The 18662-nt window shown below is 46.7% G+C and overlaps 1 long non-coding RNA gene across 3 annotated transcripts in view; it reads left to right on the top strand.

The window, feature by feature from the left end:
• The first annotated feature begins 14279 nt into the window (after window positions 1-14279).
• Window positions 14280-18662, top strand: part of LOC134965084 (uncharacterized) — a 62818-nt gene continuing 58435 nt past the window's right edge. For all 3 annotated transcript variants that reach the window (XR_010188308.1, XR_010188307.1, XR_010188305.1), the window contains exon 1: window positions 14280-14611. This is a non-coding gene — a long non-coding RNA (uncharacterized LOC134965084). The remainder of the gene's footprint in view (window positions 14612-18662) is intronic.

The raw sequence follows: 18662 nt of genomic DNA, 5'->3' as shown, positions 1-18662 counted from the left end.
ATCTACCGCAGCTTGAGTGATGAAGTTTCCTGCGGCTCCACAGTCCACTAACGCAGATGCAGACTGAAGACCATCTGTAGTCTCTAAAGTCACAGGAAGAATGAGATCTTGGTTTGAAGGAGCTTGTCTAGAAGATCCCAACTTGACTCCTCCTTTACAAGTCAGGATCTGGCGTTTCCCGAACGCACTGTACAAGAATTGATCTGGTGACCTGCAGCCGCACAATAAAGACACAGTCTCTCACGGAGTCTTCTTGACCGCTCCTCAGGAGTTAAGCGGGACCTATTAACTTGCATAGGCTCATCAGAAGGTGGAGGCTGAAATTGTACAGAAGGTACCATTCTTGACTTGCGCGGCTCACTACGAGCATGCTCACTGTTGCGTTCGCGGATGCGAGAGTCCAACTTGATGCATAGAGAAATCAGTTCAGGCAATTGCTCAGGGACATCGCGGGTTGCCAGTTCATCCTTGATCCGATCTGAAAGTCCATGCCAGAAGGCTGCTACCAGGGCTTGATTATTCCACTGAATCTCTGCGGCTAACGTCTGGAACTGGATGACATATTGTCCCATACTCCGGGTACCTTGACGAAGCTGAATAAGGTCTGCAGAGGGTGATGTTGCACGACCTGGCTCGTCAAAGATACGTCTGAAGGTTGACATGAATTCAGCGTAGTTGTTCATCAGAGGGTCAGCACGTTCCCACAGAGGAGACACCCAACTCAAGGCAGAACCAGAGAGCAGTGAGATAATGTAGGCAACCTTGGATCTTGACGTGGGGAAATTGTGTGATAATAATTCAAACTGGATTTCACATTGGTTAAGGAACCCGCGACATAGCTTCGGACTGCCATCATATTTGCTAGGCACAGGCAGGTGCAAGCGTGACACTGGAGCTGATGCAGCCGGCGTAGAAGAACTCACAGCACTTGCAGGTGCTGGGGTAACTGGAACTGGAGTAGCAAGTAAACTAGGCAGGGTTTGCTGTAGTGTATCAATCCGGGAGGACATCCCTTGCAGAAACTGGAACATCTGCTGCTGCACAGCCTCTTGACCATCCAAGCGGGAGACCAGATTTTGTAAGGCCCCTGACCCCACACTCTGACCACCGTCCGAGTCCATCGTTCCTGAACTTACTGTCAGGTTCGGTTTTGCTTGTGTCCCCGGAGGGGGCGCTAGTGGGTCAGTGGAGGTAGGATGGAAGAAGTGAGGAGGCTGGATTGGGTTTCTGCGCATCAGCGCAATGGTGTTTTATTAACATAAAAGTTCACACAATAAGGCAGCAGAATAACGTGCAGGAATAAACAATAAAAAGTATGCAATGGAAATGGTGCAGCTTGAAAGCTGAGAGTCTATGGAGGAAATGGTAATGATGGATAAGTTCACTGGTGTGAGAACCAGAATGATTTAAAACGTGGAGCCAGCAGAGATGGTAATATATATGTAGCAAACCTGGTAGCAGATGCAGGAGACTCAGGTGGAGGTTTACAGAGCAGTTCGTTAAGCTCAGGCAGCTAGCAAGCTGCTTCACAGGTGAGGTGATGGAATGCACCTGGAGAGAGTCTCTACCGCAGAGGCTGAAGCACACTGCGGTTGTAGTTAGGTGTGGAGCCAAATACAGATGCAGGGGTTGCTGATGCTTGTAGTTCCACGGAGATGTAGGAAGGTAACCAGGAACACGGAGGAACAGGTAGGTAACCAGGAACACGGAGGATCCAGGAAGGTAACCAGGAACACGGAGGAATCCAGGCACATGGGTCGCAGGAGTGACACAAAGTTCAGGACAACCACAGGCTCACCCTGCAGCTCCTGATATACCCCCTGGTGTGCAGACATTGGTTGGAGTGGGAAAAGGAGGTGCGGCCAAGCTCCGGATTGGCCGCCGTACTCTGACCGATGGAGACTGTCATGGCGGCGCCCATGCCACGGCCCGGCGGGAATGCGGCGTGCTCACACGCCCGCTGTTACAGGAGCGTTCCTAGGCCCAGGATGACGTCTGGCGGCAGAGGGGCGGACGACAGCAGAACGTAGGGACCCCGGACGGAGTCCGCACCGACGGACAGATGTGGCAGTGGTGAGTCGATTCCTGACAGCTGCTATATATCTGTGTGTGGTCCAAAGCAAAAAATATATTTCTATTGGTGCATCACTCTGACTACTAGTACAGCGGCTGCCGTATACTACATATCCTCTATGTGTGATCCAGAGCAAAAAATATATTTCTATTGGTGCATCACTCAGTGACGACTACCGGTACTGCCGTACACTGCTGCTATATTATCTGTGTGTGAGATCCAGAGCAAAACATATATTTCTATTGGTGTATCACTCAGTGACGACTACCAGTACTGCCGTACACTACTGCTATATATGTGTGTGTGATCCAAAGCAAAAAGTATCTTTCTATTGGTGTGTCACTCTGACTACTGGTAACAGCAGCTGCCATACACTACTGCTATATATTCTCTGTGTGTGATCCAAAGCAAAAAAATATTTCTATTGGTGCATATCTCTGACTACTAGTACAGTGACTGCAGTACAGTACTCCTATATATCCTCTATGTGTGATTCAGAGCAAAAAATATATATTTCTATTGGTGCATCACTCACTGCCGACTACCAGTACTGCCGTACACTACTGCTATATATATATATATATAAAGCCAAAAAAAAATTCTATTATGTATTTGAAAGGGGTGCTCTGTCTGCTGTATCTGAAAGGGGTGATCTATCCGTCCATCCCAGGGCTCCGCCCCAGTGTAAAATTATAATAAAAGCTAAAAACAAAAAGCCTAAAATTATAATTATAAAAAAAGTCAAGTTTTTTGTTTGTGCTGTACCCCAGTGTACTATACAATTTTTATTTTATTTTCATAAGTACTGTGACACTGCCGGTCAGGCCGCAGTATATTATTTCCTACTCATAAATACATTGTGCGACGCTGTTGGTGTAGTCAACCGCAGTGTGTAATTATATATATATATTTGACTGATTTGTACGAAACTGTAACCACAGCGTGTGATATAAAAAAATAAAATATTGATTTTGATTTAAATTAGTATTTTGTGCTGTGTCATCCTAGTATACATGCAGGTACTGCAGCTGCTTCATCCATCTAGGGGTGTTCTGTCAGTCCACCCAAAATAAAAGACATTTTTATATATATTTTGTACTGTATCCTCCCAGAATACATCCAGGCGTGCTCTGTCCATTTCAGGGTGTGGTGTCTGTAGCTCAAATTCTTACTATAACTTATTGTCCTATTTTCATAACTCTTCTTATCACCACATTGTAATTAATTCAAATATTATTAATAATAATGATAAGTTAGATAAATTTAAATTAAATGAATATAAATAAACTCTCCACACTCATATAGTGAACTTTATACATATCGAAATTATCTTTGAGGAAAATATGGTCTTTTTTATTCTTCTTTGCCTTAATCATCTTTTTGTGAACTGAAATCTTGAGCCTTGCCTAATGCGTCTATTTTTAAATACATTCTTTTTTTATATATTTTGTCCTCCCAGTATATACATCCAAGGGCTGCTGCTGCTCAGTCCAGTTACCTCGGTGCATCCTTTTGGCCTAAACTGGATAAAAACAATATTGTGAGCTGTGAGGTGTTCAGAATAGTCTGTAAATGAGTGGAAATGAATGTTATTGAGGTTAATAATACTGTATGAACTAAGAACAAACAAACCCCAAATTCTGTTATTTTAGTTGTTTTGATGATTTTTTTTTTTTTTTAATCCAGATACAAAACCAAAATCCGCAAGGATGGTTTTGGCAAAACCAATCCAGATCCAAAACACGAAGGAGATCCAGATCTAAAACCAAGACACAAAAGTCGAAAAATGGCCCCTAGAAGATATATCTTTTAAAGTTGTATAGCTGAAAATGAACTGTAGTTTACTGATCTGCTGTGGGACCAGTTATCAGATGTTTATAGATATAGCATGTCTGTTCATGCATCAATGGGAAGCATAAAACTGCTATGTGCCCTTATATACACATTCATTTGAATGAGAAAGTGTGTCCAAACTTTTGACTGGTACTGTAGTTTGGAGAGAGTACGTAATTGTTCAAATCTTCTGCTGAGTTGCACATTTCACACACAAGAACAGGCAGTGACAGAGTCATTATTATAGAAGACTTTTGGGATCTTTTTCCAACAGGTCACACAGTGTCAACTGGCCTGATTCTGACAGGCGCTGTATATATAAAATAGCAGTCTGTGCTTTCCTTACATAATATAAACCACAGAATGCTATATACAAACTCATAGTGAAGGAGAGCATACTTATATGAGCAAAATATTAACACTAGCAGCGTGTATTCCTTCCTCCTGATACACGTTTCACTATGCTCATACTCATAGAAACACATCTACAAATGAGTCATTGATTGCCTATTAACAGAGTGCTTGGTTTGTTCTTGCTCTTAGAATGTACATGCAACTCCCTTGTACATTAATGTGATACATTTATAGACAAACTTTATAAGGGAAGGGATAATACAATGCGTGTGTGGCTGTACTAACTTTTCCTTCCATATGGGTTAAAACCAGTACAAGATGTATGAAGTACATGGGTGGGTGTAGCTTGAAGTATAAAAAGATTAATCCCACTGTATAGGGTTGCCATAATCAGAGCCGGCCCTAACCAATATGATGCCCTAGGCAAGATTTTGGCTGGTGCCCCCTAGCACAGCCACTAGTTCTGGAGGAGATGCATGGCATGAGTCATCTGGCAGCTCTGCTAACGTCTGGCGCCTTTTGTTTGTGAAAATGCATCTTATTTGCATTACTATGTGGCTAGGATGCACAAGCAGCCTCTGCTGATTAAAATAATATGCAGCATGCCTATATTCTGTGTGCGACTGCGGCTGTATCTGCATACAGAATGCTAAATTACAGTGATTTCCAGTAAATACACTGCAATGTAGTATTTTGTATGCAGATACAGCCGCAGCCACACACAGAATATAGGCATGCCGCATATCATTTTAATCAGCAGAAGCTGCTGGTGCCCCTAAGCATAACAAATGCCCTAGGCATTTGCCTAGTTTGCCTATGCCTAAGGCCGGCTCTGGCCATAATATCCCTTTAATCCTGGACACATATGAATTACACAGGTTCTGTGGCTGGCTAAATTCAAACCTGCGTTTCACCTGGTTTTAATCAGTCCCTGAACCTGTGTAAATCATAGGTGTACAGACAGAGAGGGGGGGGGGTTGCAAATCCCACCTCTACATTTTCCTTCAGCGCACTAAAAAATTACCTGTGACCATACCTGAACCTATCTGGTAATAGAAATTCAGAGAATTAGTTTACACATGTTTGCAAACACATGTTTAAGCTGCTGAGCATCTTTCAAGGCTTCTCCGATGTCAGCAGTCCTCCTAACACTACATGATAGCAGTGCCCACATAGGGCCAAGTAATTTGTCGCAGTAGGCCTCATAATTTAAAGGCTATTACTAAAACACATCCAGACAGAGAGCTAACTTGTAAATCATAGGTGTCCCAGATTAAAGGGATAGTATGGCAACCCTACGCCCACATAGTTATCACTTCTGTATCAAATTGGCATAAGAATTTGGCCCAATTGGTGTTGTGTCTGTGGCTTGTCTTGACAAACTTGAATAGCTACTTGCTGTTGAACGGTAATTCAGCAAACACCATTGTCTTCAATTAATATTAATCTTTTTAAAAATATATATCTTACATACTGTACTATTGTTTCCTTTTTATAACGTGTCCCAAAATCTGCGGGGTAGTGTAAAAGTACAGCGTATCTTATAGATCATTTTAAAAAGCAGACAGAGGGGGTTATTCAGGTGTGTTAGCAAACCAAAAAAGCACACTAATGGGCTAAACCATGTTGAACTGCAGGTGGGGCAGATGTAACATGTGCAGAGAGAGTTAGATTTGGGTGGGTTATATTGTTTCTGAGCAGGGTAAATACTGGATGCCTTATTTTTACACTGCAATTTAGATTTCAGTTTGACCACACCTCATCCAACTATAATTTCTCTGCACATGTTACATCTGCCCCACCTGCAGTGCAACATGGTTTTGCCCATTAGTGTGCTTTTTTGGTTTGCTAACAAACCTGAATAAGGCCCAGAATGTCAATGTACCAACACAGTTACTCTCAGAAGAAAAAAAAAAACATTTTTAATACTTTTTATTTTATTAAGGAGTTTATTTGATATTTTGTACTATTTTCATATTCAAGTGAAACTTTTTCACCACCTTTGGAGATGCAAACCAAAATAAGCAAATTACAGTGTGCATACATTCACCCCGGTTTTGGTCTGAAAAGCTTTTCATTTTTTTCAGAATGGAAAATTGCAGGTTAAAATGCAAACTCTGTTCCTAATTAAATTGCCAACTAAGTTACAGTTTCCCCAGTACTCTTTATTTTTGGCTAAGAATGGGGAAATGGTGCTGCAGTTCCGATTGTGCTCCAGGTCAGTAACTAAAGTGTTAATGGCTGTGTGCAGACACTGGCCAGCAGTTATAATGAGAGTGCAGCAGGGGCTGTTACTCCTGCTGTTGTGTCCCTATTGACTCAGCCCCAATCACAGTCTGAGCATCAGGGGTCAGAGGAGTGTGCGCTGAGGCGTGATTGGATTGGATTACCACCACCGTAGGTGTAAACAAGCACAAATTTTGTGTTTACAATTCCGCAATTCATTTATAGAACTGCAGAGATGGTGTAGAAATGTACACAGTATTCTACCCTAGTACTGGGAGCCTGATTATAAATCTGTGGCTTGCATACAACCCCAGTACATCATAAGCTGAGGGTTACTGAGATGGGCGATGTCACACAAGTGATCCGTTGCATTTTTCGGACGAAGCAGCAGATTACAGAATCCGGCAGGAGGCATCTCGTTACACAAGACACCTCCTGCGGTATTACCATAATTTAGCGGTAACACAATTAGCATAATTTCATTGCAGCTTCTACTGCTTAGCGTACTCGGTTGAATCAAGCCCTGATAAGACACCATTATGACAGCTGTAGAACACTAGATTTAGGATATGTTATACTTTTATACAAGGGGGAATTCAATTGCCCAACGATATTTTTGGGATGTTTTTTTGGTGATCCCCCCCTCCCCCCATTTTTCGTTTTTTTTTTGTCCAGGCTACCAAATTAGCCTCGTTTTTTTCACCCAAAAAACTATCTATTTTCACGTGAAAACACATAGAATCCATGATAAGTCCACATACCTATGTGTTTTCGCTGCATGATTTGCAAAAATGAGCCTAATTATCAGGCTTTTTTATTCGGAGCCTGCTGAGGCTCTGAAGAAAAATACCCAATAATAGCTGCCACGGCCGCTGCTTCGGGGCTAATTGTATAGTCTTAGTGGTAGGGACTGGCTGGAAACTTGGATACTGGGGGACAAACACAAGTAAGTGGACCTGGCTTTTTTCAGAATCTATCTACAGTATCTACCTACTGTGTATATATATATATATATATATATATATATATATATGTATATATATGTATATATATATATGCATGTGGATATGAGGCAGCACTCTTTCCGATCCATAATACGGTGCAGGGTTCAAAGTAAAATCGCATCAGGCAAAATGAAGTCAGAACCAGCACTCACTTTTAAGTAGTGATGAGCGGGTTCGGTTCCTCGGAATCCGAACCCCCCCGAACTTCACCCATTATACACGGGTCCGAGGCAGACTCGGATCCTCCCGCCTTGCTCGGTTAACCCGAGCGCGCCCGAACGTCATCATCCCGCTGTCGGATTCTCGCGCCGCCGCCATTTTCACTCGTGCATTGGAGATGATAGGGAGAGGACGTGTGCAGCGTTCTCTCAGTTGTGTTCAGTGTGCTGCAAATATCTGTGCTCAGTGTGCTGCAAATATCTGTGCTCAGTGTGCTTGCAAATATCTGTGCTCAGTGTGCTGAAAATATCTACGTTCTCTGCCTGAAAAACGCTCCATATCTGTGCTGCATTGTAGTATATAGTAGGAGTACAGTGCAGAATTTTGCTGACCAGTGACCACCAGTATTATATCAGTACGGTACAGTAGTCCACTGTTCTACCTACCTCTGTGTCGTCAAGTATACTATCCATCCATACCTGTGGTGCATTTAAGTTTTGTGCAGTAGTAGGAGGACAGTGCATAATTTTGCTGACCACCAGTATATAATATATAGCAGTACGGTACAGTAGTCCACTGCTCTACCTACCTCTGTGTCGTCAAGTATACTATCCATCCATACCTGTGGTGCATTTTAGTTGTTGTGCGCAGTAGTAGGAGGACAGTGCATAATTTTGCTGACCACCAGTATATAATATATAGCAGTACGGTACAGTAGTCCACTGCTCTACCTACCTCTGTGTCGTCAAGTTACTATCCATCCATACCTGTGGTGCATTTTAGTTGTTGTGCGCAGTAGTAGGAGGACAGTGCATAATTTTGCGGACCACCAGTATATAATATATAGCAGTACGGTACAGTAGGCCATTGCTATTGATATATTCCTGGCATATAATTCCACACATTAAAAAATGGAGAACGAAAATGTGGAGGGTAAAATAGGGAAAGATCAAGATCCACTTCCACCTCGTGCTGAAGCTGCTGCCACTAGTCATGGCTGAGACGTTGAAATGCATTCAACGTCGTCTGCCAAGGCTGATGCCCAATGTCATAGTAGAGAGCATGTAAAATCCGAAAAACAAAAGTTCAGTAAAATGACCCAAAAATCAAAATTAAAAGCATCTGATGAGAAGCGTAAACTTGCCAATATGCCATTTACGACACGGAGTGGCAAGGAACGGCTGAGGCCATGGCAGATGTTCATTGCTAGTGGTTAAGATTCACATGAGGATGGAAGCACTTATCCTCTCGTTAGAAAACTGCAGTGCCACTCCTAGATGGGCCAGGTGTTTGTGTCGGCCACTTGGGTCGCTTAGCTTAGTCACACAGCGACCTTGGTGCACCTGTTTTTTTCTTTGCATCATGTGCTGTTTGGGGACTATTTTTTGAAGTGCCATCCTGTCTGACACTGCAGTGCCACTCCTAGATGGGCCAGGTGTTTGTGTCGGCCACTTGGGTCGCTTAGCTTAGCCACACAGCTACCTCATTGGACCTCTTTTTTTCTTTGCATCATGTGCTGTTTGGGGACTATTTTTTAAATCTGCCATCCTGTCTGACACTGCAGTGCCACTCCTAGATGGGCCAGGTGTTTGTGTCGGCCACTTGGGTCGCTTAGCTTAGTCACACAGCGACCTTGGTGCACCTCTTTTTTTCTTTGCATCATGTGCTGTTTGGGGACTATTTTTTGAAGTGCCATCCTGTCTGACACTGTAGTGCCACTCCTAGATGGGCCAGGTGTTTGTGTCGGCCACTTGGATCGCTTAGCTTAGTCATTCAGCGACCTCGGTGCAAATTTTAGGACTAAAAATAATATTGTGAGGTGTTCAGAATAGACTGGAAATGAGAGGAAATTATGGTTATTGAGGTTAATAATACTATGGAATCAAAACGACCCCCAAATTCTATGATTTAAGCTGTTTTTGAGGGTTTTTTTGTAAAAAAACACCCGAATCCAAAACACACCCGAATCCGACAAAAATTTTCAGGGAGGTTTTGCCAAAATGCGTCCGAATCCAAAACACAGCAGCGGAACCGAATCCAATACCAAAACACAAAACCCGAAAAATGTCCGGTGCACATCACTACTTTTAAGTAGTCAACACAGGTTTATTGCAAGGTCAGCAAATAACTTGTACAACCATCACAGGGGCCCAACAGCCATCACAGAGCCAGACAGCCATTTCACCTGTTTTCATCATGGGCCATGTCTGCAGTGAGTGGAAGGCTGTTTATATACCTTTCAAAGTCTAACTTTACAATTAATGTGTCAGGAATCGGCGTTCAGTGGAATCTCACTTACCAGCGCGCTGGTGTGCAGGCCTCCAGAGGTCATGGCCCCAGTCTGTGGCTGCATGAATGCTCTGTCCACGGGCACGGTTCCCATTGTTATTGTGTACCCCTGAAGTCCATATAGTGTGTACCCACCATCTGTGCAGCATGGGCGCCACCATGACACTTGCGGTCAGCTGACCTGCAAACACTCAATCCTGCGCTGTGTCTGCACACATGATTCAAGCATCCAATGCCTGCTGACCAGGGGGTGTCACAACTGAGGGCTGGTGCTGACTGGAGGAAGCCTCAGTTGTAGAGGCGGTGTCAGATATGGTAAATGAAATGACAATGCACAGTTCCTGTAAAAGCAGTAGTGATGGAGATGCCTCTGGGTGCAGTAATATAGATGGTCTTGGTAGACCTAGGAGATGGTATGTCCTTATCCAGCAGTCATCCGCTGAGTAATGTAATAGCGGCAGGAACTAACCAGCAGATGTTCTCTGGAAGCTGGTTGTATTGGTTTGAAATACTAGTGCTGCTGAGTAGGCCAGATGGAACCGGACAATGATGAACTGTGTGGTAAAGTTGATGCACCAATGTAGCTGGAGATTAGCTAGTAGCACTGGTGATGCTAGAGATCGCTGAACTTAGAAGGTCAATGGCGGAGCACCAATGATATCTGGAATTCGATGGCGGAGCACCGATGGTATCTGGAATTCGATGGCGGAGCACCGATGGTATGTAGAAGCAGAACACCGCTGGAAGCTGGATGCTGGAAGCCGGTGTTAGACACTGCCAGTCGCAGGGAGCAATGTTAGAACACTGCAGAGTCAGGCTGCACTGCTGGGTGTTAAACTGGTGCGGGTCTCTAGTGGAGTTGATGACAGGAGCTGGAATACCTGAAGAGAGCAATCAACCACAAAGCAGGTAGACTGGTATCACTGGGTTGACAACCAAAGCACTGACGATTTCCTGGTTCAGGAACAGGATATTTATACCCGCAGAGGAGCAGGCATTGGCTGATCAATTTTTGCAGAGTCCAGCAGCACAGCGGATTGGTGGAATAATGTCATGTGACTGAAACCAACATGGCTGCACCCATACTAGCACTTGAAGGGAAAGTTAGTTTGTGGAGCCATGTGAGGAAACACAGTAATGGCGGCGGAGGCCGCAGAGTCCAGAGACGCCAACTTGCACACTTGAACCACAGAGATGGCGACGGAGGCCGCAGCGGGCAGGAGACGCCATGCAGACTTATTTGTAAACTTGAACCATATTGATGGCGGCAATGGGCAGGAGACGCCATGCAGCTTTATTATACATTGGGAGTGCAGGAATGGCGGCGGAGGGCGCGGAGGGCAGGAGACGTCATTCTTAACTTTATGAGACTTCTGTGACAGCGCCTGGGGAATGACAAGGAGGTGATGTGGAGTGAGGATGTCGGCAACACACCTGAGACCCGGCCCTGGAACGCTGAGCCAGCCTCAGGAGACACCTGAAAGGTAGATAATGGCGTCCAGTTACCCGGATCGTGACAGGGGGTATACATCCAGAACATCGGCTCAGTCTCATCGCCTTGAACAATGTGTCACATCCAGTGTACAGTGTCTCCAGTCTTCTGTCTCCAGTGATTTCCTTGCTCCAGTGTCTCTGTGGAACTACAGGCTCCAGCCATCCTGCTCTGCTACAACTCCTTCCACAGTCAGCTTCCACCTTAGCATGCAGTAAGAGACTCTCTCCAGGTGCTACTTACCGTTCTCACCTGTGTGTTGTTTATCTGCGTTCAGCACTGTGCTATTCCATCTGGCATTTAAAACAACCAGCTTGCAAATTACAAACTGTCTCCTGCTCTGGCCTTGCTTGGCTTTGTGGACTTGTGCATATATACAGACTGTGGGAATCTAATGCTGTTGATTTCCAGCCCAATCTCCAGAGTTACTATTGCCTGTGTTCACTGTCATCAGTTGCATTACTATCGTCTGCATATTTGATCCTGTTGCCATCGGCTTCCAGGCCAGTCATCACTGTTATTAACTTCACTGGTTTACAGATCATCACCTGTGACTGTTGTTATATCTCCATCAGCTTCTTATCCCAGTGTGCTAAATAAATATAATTGCGCACATGGGCAGGAATTTTCTGCAGGCTCCTCGTTTCCTCCACCGCACCACCACTGACCCACTAGTGCCCCCTCCGGGAACAGACACAGTTACAGACCTGACATAGCTCAATGAAAAGCTGATTAAGCACTAGCTGAGTGCGCTAGGAGCTCATAAGACACCAGGCTCTCAGCTCAGTGGGCAAGGCTTATCGTAACTGTAGGGTGATAAGTTTTGCCGGTGGGGGCTATCTAATTGGCCCCGATAAGCCAGCGCGTGCCATGGTTTATCAGGGATTTTGTTTCACCTGCCTCCGGTAGGCGAAGCAAAATCTCCGATAACAGCCCCCATTTCATCCGATTCGCGTGCTTCTGTCGGAAACGGGGCCAAATCGACAGGTTTTGGCCCCCTTTCCGACAATCTCAATCTGACTTTAAAAAAATAGGATTGAGCAGGGCGTCCCCCTAGCCAGGCTCCTAACTCCTGGCGGCGCCTCCCCCTGCCGCCGCAGACATGCACCCCCACCATCAGCTCCCCCCGCTGCCGCTGTCAGCGCACCCGGCAACCGCTGACAGCAGCAGCAGGGCAGGACACCAGGAACAGCCAAATCCAACAGTCGGATTTGGCTGTTCATTGAATAGCCCTTGTCGGATCCATTCCGACAAATGCATGTCGGAATGGATCCGACACATATTGAATATACCCCATAATGCTGAACCAACAATAAAAAGTGGCACAAAGCATGCAGGCAGCTAGCGGCCCCCCACAGCTTAAATCATATAGGCCACTGAGGTCTGCAAAAGGCATGCTGCCCAGCCCGCAACTGCCCGGGGGATCAATCATCCCGCTGTAAATGACAACAGGCATTGAATCCCCACCTAAATCTGTTCTGCTGTTACGTTTCCAAAAAGTGCACAAAGCAGGGCAAGAATTAAACTTAACAATGCAGTCTCTCTCATTAGGAAACAGCTAAAGCAGGCATGTCAAACTCGTGGCCCTCCAGCTGTTGTGAAACTACAAGTCCCAGCATGCTTTGCCAGCATACCTTCCACTGATCAGCTGGTAAAGCATGCTGGGACTTGTAGTTTCACTACAGCTGGATGACCATGAGTTTGACATGCCTGAGCTAAAGTAACAGAGAGCCCAACACAGGATCCAGAGATATATTTAACTTATCTCCTGCACACACAGAATCAATCGGCGAAGAACGTATTTTAAATACTGAATGCATCAAGGCCTCAGGTAACAAAACCGGTGAAGCTGATCATTCATAAATCATCAATCACACTAGAACTGTTGCTTTTTGTTGTTTAAAAGGTCAATCTAACAAAACCTAAAACTAGAAAAGTCTGAAATGCAATCTACAGTCTTAATATGTCTTTCCACTGAAGTGTTGTTAAAAAGTAAAGTAAATAAGTTTTTTCTCCCACTGCAGTACGATCAGTGGAGGTCTCGCTCCGTATAGGAACAAATGTAGCACGTGCGTTATTCATGCAGCAACATCACTGGTATTGTTCTTGTGAATTCATTAAATCTGTATGGAAAGATTATGCTACTGTACCTAGGAGAACTGCAAACCTGTGATTGATATCAAATCCTTTCATTAAAATTAGACTAAATACCACATTATAAAAAAATGTAGATTAGTCTATTTTTTTGTGATTTAGGACCTAATTAAGAGATAGGCACTGTGAGCATCGCTGCTGCGTCTTTGGACCTGCACACATTCTGCAAATACTGTATTTAAACTTATGGCTGAAGATGTGGAATGGGGAGGCGAGAGAGGATGTTACATATAGAGGTGTATCTTATATGCCCCTGCTACAGGGGCAGGTGCACGTAACAACTGATGAGGACTTGTCAGAAAGTAGCACTTACGCTGCTGATGCGGAGGCATACACATTAGGAGAACTGTACTGTACACATTAGGATATCTGTACTGTACATTTGTACTTGTGCATGCACTCAGGGGTGTATCTTCCTATTGGCCAGGATGGCACTCGCCAGGGGCGCCAGGCAAGGAGGGGGCACCGCCTGGCTGTGCCACCCATGGGCAAAGGGTAGAAGAGTAGTATTGTCAGACTGTACCTGGTGAGAGTCTGTTACTGCCGGCGCAGCACTGGTGTCCGTCAGCACCGCACTGCTCTGGGAGCTCCCAGCAGCAAGGGCTACTGGGAGCTGTAGTTTATTTTGAGTCTGATTACAAGTGCGGTGCTGCCGGACACTAGTCTGATCACTAGTGCAGTGCGGTGCTGACGGACACCGGCAGTAACAGACTCTCATCCAGAGCCGGCCCTAGCCAATAGGCATTATAGGCAAATTCCTAGGGCATCTAGAATACCCAGGGGCATCCATTCCCAATGCTTTGGCCAGCTCTGTTATTGCAGCCAGCCAGAAGGAGAGAGGAGAGTTAGGACGGAGGTTGCAGCAGCACACAGAGCCGAATTTCTGCTCACACAGGTAAGAAGTGACTTTACTTTCACTTTCTGCCTGCCCTGTGGCTGAGCACAGACGGCAGCTGCAGACGAAGCCAGGCATTGAGCCTACAGAGCCAGGACCCTGCCCCAGCACTGCAGCATCACAGCACAAAGGTAAGATATGGATGGGTTAATAGGGGACTTACGGGAAGAGGAAGGTGGCTAATAACACTGCTATGGGTGGGGGGAGACCTATGAGGAGTGGGGGAAGGGGGTAATGACACTACTATATGGGAGTGGGAGACCTATGGGGAGTGGGGGAAGGGGGGTAATGACACTGCTATGTGGGAGTGGGAGACCTATGGGGAGTGGGGGAGGGGGGTAATGACACTGCTATGTGGGAGTGGGAGACCTATGGGGAGTGGAGTAAGGTGGGTAATGACACTGCTATGTGGGAGTGGGAGACCTATGGGGAGTGGGGTAATGACACTGCTATGTGGGAGTGGGAGACCTATGGGGAGTGGGGGAAGGGGGTAATGACACTGCTATGTGGGAGTGGGAGACCTATGGGGAGTGGGGGAAGGGGGGTAATGACACTGCTATGGGTGGGGGGAGACCTATGAGGAGTGGGGGAAGGGGGGTAATGACACTACTATGTGGGAGTGGGAGACCTATGGGGAGTGGGGGAAGGGGGGTAATGACACTGCTATGTGGGAGTGGGAGACCTATGGGGAGTGGGGGAGGGGGGTAATGACACTGCTATGTGGGAGTGGGAGACCTATGGGGAGTGGAGTAAGGTGGGTAATGACACTGCTATGTGGGAGTGGGAGACCTATGGGGAGTGGGGGAGGGGGGTAATGACACTGCTATGTGGGAGTGGGAGACCTATGGGGAGTGGGGGAGGGGGGTAATGACACTGCTATGTGGGAGTGGGAGACCTATGGGGAGTGGGGGAAGGGGGGTAATGACACTGCTATGTGTGAGTGGGAGACCTATGGGGAGTGGGGGAGGGGGGTAATGACACTGCTATGTGGGAGTGGGAGACCTATGGGGAGTGGAGTAAGGTGGATAATGACACTGCTATGAGGAGAGACTTGTATGGAGTGGGGGAAGGGGAGTAATGACACTGCTATGTGGGAGCGGGAGACCTATGGGGAGTGGGGTAAAGGGGGTAATTACACTGCTATGAGAGGGAGAACTATGGAAAGTGGGGGCACAGGGGAATATGACTGCTTTTGAGAGGATACAAGGGGGTGTAGGAGCAGCTGATAGCACTGCTATTAGTGGGTAGGACATGAGGCAGAGACACATGGGGAGTGGGGGCTCAGGGGGCTAATTGCTCTGCTATGGGGGAGGGGGCATAGGCATGCACACGGTGGGTGGCATGTGTGCACAGGCACACCCTGATGTTGGGCACTTCCCACATGCCCAGTCAGAATATTTAATATAGAACCAGCCCTGGCCAGCACTTGGTGACTAATTACACATAATACACACTATGCAGTCGCAATGTGTGGGTATCATCTCTTCCCGACTCCCACTATGACACTGTCCTCCATGATTCCTAACCTGCCAATGGAGCGCACACCGCATACCAGGAGAAGGCTCTGTGTGTGAGCTGTACTGGCTGATAGGGGGAGATCTGTCTCCGGGGAATCTACTATATTGGGAGGAGGGGGGCTAGTCTGTGCTAAGGGAGATAATGTGTCTGAGAGGAAGGGGGATCCCTGTACTAGGGGGAAATAATCTGTCTGAGGGAGCAAGGTGCAGGTGTGAGAGATGGAAAGTGGGAGTGAGGTACAGGGAAGATGGAAGCTGGGACCAAGGTACAGGTGTGAGACATGGAAGGTGGGAGTGAGGTGTAGGGGGGATAGAAGGTGGGAGCAAGGTACAGGTGGGAGACATGGAAGGTGGGAGCGAGGTGTAGGGGAGATAGAAGGTGGGACCAAGGTACAGGTGTGGGGGATGGAAGGTGGGAGTGAAGAAGAAGTGTGAGAGATAGAAGGTGGGAGCGAGGTGCAGGGGAGATGGAAGGTGGGAGCGAGGTACAGGGGAGATGGAAGGTGGGAGTGAAGAAGAGGTGTGAGAGATGGAAGTTGGAAGTGAGGTACAGGTGTGATGTGAGAGATGGAAGGAGGGAGTGAGGTACATGGGTGATAGAGGGAGGAAGTGAGAGGTGCAGGGGTGAGACTGAGAGATGTAATGAGGGAGTGAAAACTACAGGGCTAAAGAGGAACAGAGGGCATGAGAGGTGCAAGGGGGTAGTAAGGGAAGGAGGAAGTTCAGGCAGGGGTGACTTATGAGACATTAAGGCATTTGGTATCCCGGTGGTCGGAAGCTGACGCCTGCATCCCGAAACTGCTCGGAATGCTGATGCTGGCATCCCAACATAGATAGTGATGCAGAATGCCAAAATCCGGATCGAGTTGTTGCCAAAGTCTCCACTGACAAGCCGCGTGGGAGGGTGAGGGTTAGGATGCGAGGGTGGGAGGGTTAGGCTGCAGGGAGGGAGATTAGGAAGGGTGGGTTAGGGTCAGGCACCACTGAAGAGGCTGGGGGAGGGCGGGTTAGGGTCAGGCTGTGGGAAAGGTGGGTTAGGGGGAGGGATGGTGTAGCGTGAATACGAGACACTACTGTGCAGTGTAATGTGAATAAGGGACACTATTGTGTGGCATAATATGAATTGGAAGTACTATTGTGTCCACACCCTTCCCCCACAAGACAATGCCCCATTTCCAATACTCGCACCTTATTTCAAATATGTGTAGGGAATGGGGGTCGCCAGCCCCTTACTTTGCCAGGGGCGCTCGGACCCCTAGATACACCCCTGCATGCACTTATGTCTTTTGCTACCAACTCAGCATCAGCCCCCATGTGTGAAGTAATCAAAAATATTAACAAAACTTTTAATTTCCACTAAGTTTGCTATTGCTGTGCAGCTTCATGACTGTCAGCCAGGGCTATTCCTATGGATGGGCCCCATGGCCCACAATGATGACAGGCCCACAGTCAGGTGGCCTAAGCTGGTCTCATTGTACATTGTATCCTCTCCAGCATCCCATTCTCTGACACCTCCAGCCATCTCTCCAGTACCCCATTCTCTGACACCCCCAGCCATCTCTCCAGTACCCCATTCTCTGACACCCCCAGCCATCTCTCCAGTACCCCATTCTCTGACACCCCCAGCCATCTCTCCAGCATGCACTGCAATGCACCAGACTTGCTCCTCCCACAATCCAAATATATACTGGTATGTTAATAGGCTTCTGATAAAAAATTACCCCTACTGTGTATGCATGTTCATGTGGTAGTGAATATAGATTGAAAGCTCCACTGGGGTGGGTAATGTTTTTAATTAAATATTCTCTGCCACAGGGAGATTGGTGTGGCAGTGCAGAACCCACCATGTTCACCTGCAGCCGTTAATCTTCTCCATTCGCTGAAGGGACATTTTGTTGTGGACCATGATAACAGGGCAGTAAGAGGGCCTGACTTGCGTTGTCAGGAGAAATGTCCAGACTCTGGAGCTGGCTGTGCGTGTGATGAGTGACAAGTAGGGGGTGGTGTGGTGGGCGCCCAGTTGCTGAGGGTTCGTCTCTGTGCAAGTAATGCTGACAGGACTGGGGGTGGAACCTGGAGGGCACTGTTGTCCTAGTGACGGGATGGGAGGATGAAGATAAGAGAGCAGCTGGGTGGGAGGTGTGATGGTTACCGGGATGGGCTGTGTGACATGGTGATAACACCACTGCTGGCTGCTAAGATTTTTGTTGCATGCCTGTCTGTGCTGGGTCATGTCAGTCAGTGTCACCCCCCAGATAAAAATGGGGGGATGGGGGTGTCATGAGGCCACACCCTTCCCCATGAGGTCACACTCCTTTTTGGGGGGTGCACTTTATGCACGCTTAAAGGTCCCATCCTTTGCTATTCATGGGAAGTGTAGGGAGGGGTGCATTTTGACTATTTGCAGCTGGAGCCAAATGGTCTAGAAACTGCCCTGCAGTCAGTACCTACTGTAGTTATAGTAAATGTGCAGAAATTTGGTGGCACCTGCTTCATGTGTTTGCATAGTAACATAGTAACATAGTTAATGAGGTTGAAAAGAGGCAAAATGCCCATCGGGTTCAACCTGTATTCTGTATTAAGCAGTGCACATTATAATTAGAGATGTGCACCGGACATTTTTCAGGTTTTGTGTTTTGGTTTTGGATGCGGTTCCGCGCCCGTG

The sequence above is a fragment of the Pseudophryne corroboree genome, chromosome 10, assembly GCF_028390025.1.
Source record: "Pseudophryne corroboree isolate aPseCor3 chromosome 10, aPseCor3.hap2, whole genome shotgun sequence".
NCBI lineage: Eukaryota > Metazoa > Chordata > Amphibia > Anura > Myobatrachidae > Pseudophryne > Pseudophryne corroboree.
The sequence above is the reverse complement of the archived record's forward strand: the minus strand, read 5'-3'. Positions and strand labels throughout refer to the sequence as shown.